Source organism: Muscardinus avellanarius (genome assembly GCF_963383645.1).
Source record: "Muscardinus avellanarius genome assembly, chromosome: 7".
NCBI classification, from domain to species: domain Eukaryota; kingdom Metazoa; phylum Chordata; class Mammalia; order Rodentia; family Gliridae; genus Muscardinus; species Muscardinus avellanarius.
In genome coordinates, this window is record NC_137793.1 from 94,383,789 (window position 1) to 94,386,566 (window position 2,778).

The 2,778-nt window shown below is 33.8% G+C and overlaps 1 pseudogene across 1 annotated transcript; it reads right to left on the reverse strand.

Moving 5' to 3' along the window:
- Window positions 1-867: 867 nt before the first annotated feature.
- On the reverse strand, window positions 868-1,663 carry LOC308264978 (small ribosomal subunit protein eS1-like; annotated as a pseudogene). The gene has a single exon. The product of its transcript is annotated as a small ribosomal subunit protein eS1-like (transcript).
- Window positions 1,664-2,778: the final 1,115 nt, after the last annotated feature.

Consider the following 2,778-nt stretch of genomic DNA (forward strand, 5'->3'; position numbering starts at 1 on the left):
CAATTAGCAAGGCCCTCAGAAATGTAGTGAGACCCTGTTCCAAAATAAAAAAATAAAATAAGATAGGGCAGGGGTACAGCTCAGAGGTAGAATGTCCCTGGGTTCAATCCTCAGTAACACACACACGAAACTCATAAATCATATTTTCAATATAAAAAACACAAAAGATCAGGATTTCATTTAATTAATAGATTTTCCTAAGATGCTCACTGTAAGGTAATGTAATAGAAAAGCAATTACTTACGTGTCCAAAATATCCAATACTTTTCTTCAAAAAAGTCTAAGTATTCAATATTTGATAAAACATACATTTCGTTGATATGTTTTTTTTTAAAATTGTAGGAAAATCTGTCAACTGTTAATCATCCCTGGATAGTGAAGCGAGCTACCCCAGACTATTTCTCTCTAACAGAACTTTTTCAGATAATGCAACTATTTTATTGCCCTGTCCTGCATGACAGTTCCTCAGCACTTAAAATGTGGCTGATAATACAGAGAAGCTCAAATTTTATTTTTATTTTTGAATTGTACTAAAGACAGTTTAATAGCAACTTCTATCTATTGGCCATAATACTAGCAAAATTCTAGATTGTCAGCTTAACAGTATTAATAAATAGTATATACATGAATTAGTGAAATCATCATTGAATTTAATCTTAGCAACTTTTATAGAAATAATTTCTATGCATGTTATTCTTAGAATTTTTATGGTTTTTTCTTCTGAATAAGATAAAATATGCAAGACCTTTTTTAAAAAAGTGAAAGAATGAACATTGCTATTGCTTTAGTTGAATTCCATTTTATGGTTTTTCTTTATTTTTTTCACAAATAGGACCTATTATTTGTCACTATTAAAAATCTGGACTTTTAAACAGATTCTTGAACCGGTGGTTTATATCCATCAGCTTGCTCAACTTTAGCACCTGTCTCATCCCCAGTAGCTTTTCCAGAACTGCTACCTTCACCTTGAAGCTCCATTAGTTTTCCAAATTCAAACTTGGGTTTCTTCAGCATTTTTACTTTTCTAACGAAGATGTCATGAAGAGGATAAATAGACTGGCAAGCTTTTTCTATGTCCTTCCCAATGCTATCTGGAATCAACTTATTGACTACTTCTTTTAAGTCATTTTGTCTGCACCTCCTGGGTCATGATTTCCCTCAGCTTCTTCTGGATTTGGTGGACCTGTTGGTGCTGAGCATAAGAGGTCTTCCGTATCTGATTGTTGCGTTTTTTAGTAAAACCAACACAGAAGAGATGCAGCAAATAACCATCCGTAGTCTTGACATCAACATGAGCTTCAATCATGGTCTGCCATTTTTTGACCATGGAACACATCTTGTCCTGTGTAAGATCCAAGCCATGGAAGTTAGTCAGGCAGTTCTTACCCTGAACGTCCTCAGTGATTAGCTTGAATTTCCTAAATGTGAATTAATCATTCTGCAGATCAGCAAGGCTCACTTCAAACACACGACCCTTGAGGCCATCAGATGCAATTTTAGTTCCTTGAGTCCTCGTGACTAGTGTTTTCCCAATATTTCTTATATTGAAAATGGCCGGGGCTTTCACATCATACCAGTCTTTCTTAGAAAATGGATCAACCACTTTTTTCTTGGCTCCCTTCTTGCCGCCTTTAGTAAGGCGCTTGTTCTTGCCGACCGCCATGGTGCCCCTGGGAGAGCCAAAAAGGCTTTCTTTATCTTTTTTGTTTTGCTTTGTTTTGAGGATTAAACCCAGAACATTGGACCTCTGAGCTACACACCCACACTTCTTTTTCTAATTTTTGTTTTGTAACAGGGTCTTACTAGGTTGCTGGGTCTCACTAAGTTTCTAAGGTTGGTCTTGAACCTACAATCCTCCTGCCTCAGCCTAGGATTACAGATGTGTGCCATCACATCCAGCTTGCTTGAATCACATTTTAAATAAACAATTCTTTTTTCTTTTAATGTGTTAGATTTCCCTCCCATTAAGGCTGGAAAACATGTGCTTTATGCCAATGAACTTATCAAGTAATTTGTGACAAATTCTCACATGAAGAGGATAAAAAATTATAATATTATTGGTTATTTATTTTCAGAGTAGTCTTTACTTAGTGGTATGTGCTATTTTTATGTGAATTTTAATCACCCTTCCTGAAATATATCCACATAAATCTTCCCTGAATCCTCTGGAGATGAAATGTATTAAGTGCTTGCAAAAGTTTAGTGAAAACTTTCTGAAAATAATATTGAAATATTGTGTGATATATCCTTTAAACATAAAAGCCATTGTGTTCAACCATCCTTAACATGTATAATGACTCAGACTCCTCTCATTCTCCTGTCTTAACATACACTGAATTCACTCGTGGGTCAACAACTTTGGTCAAAACACTTGATCCATTTCAATGCCCTAAAATTCTTGGTATACTTGGTAAATAATAAAAAACAATTAGACAGAATTTGTTAGAAAAACTCATTTGAAATGCAAAATCAACTTATGATTTTGACATAGAAAATTTAAATTTCTGAATTTTTTATAATCTGTCTGTAGATTATTTTGATTCTCATTTAAAAATTATAAGGATTAACATGTCTTTCCTTTAAAAAAGTGGACATAATCATTTTTCTACAATGAAGCCCTTCTCATTTGGACAAAAATGACAGTCATTATGATAAAATTTTAAAAATCTTTTGTTTAAATCATCTACCTACACAGCCAACAATTTAAAGGAGTGAATAGTTTTAGCAATTTACTTTCACTTAAATTTGGCTAGATTTTTGTTCTGACAACATCTTTTG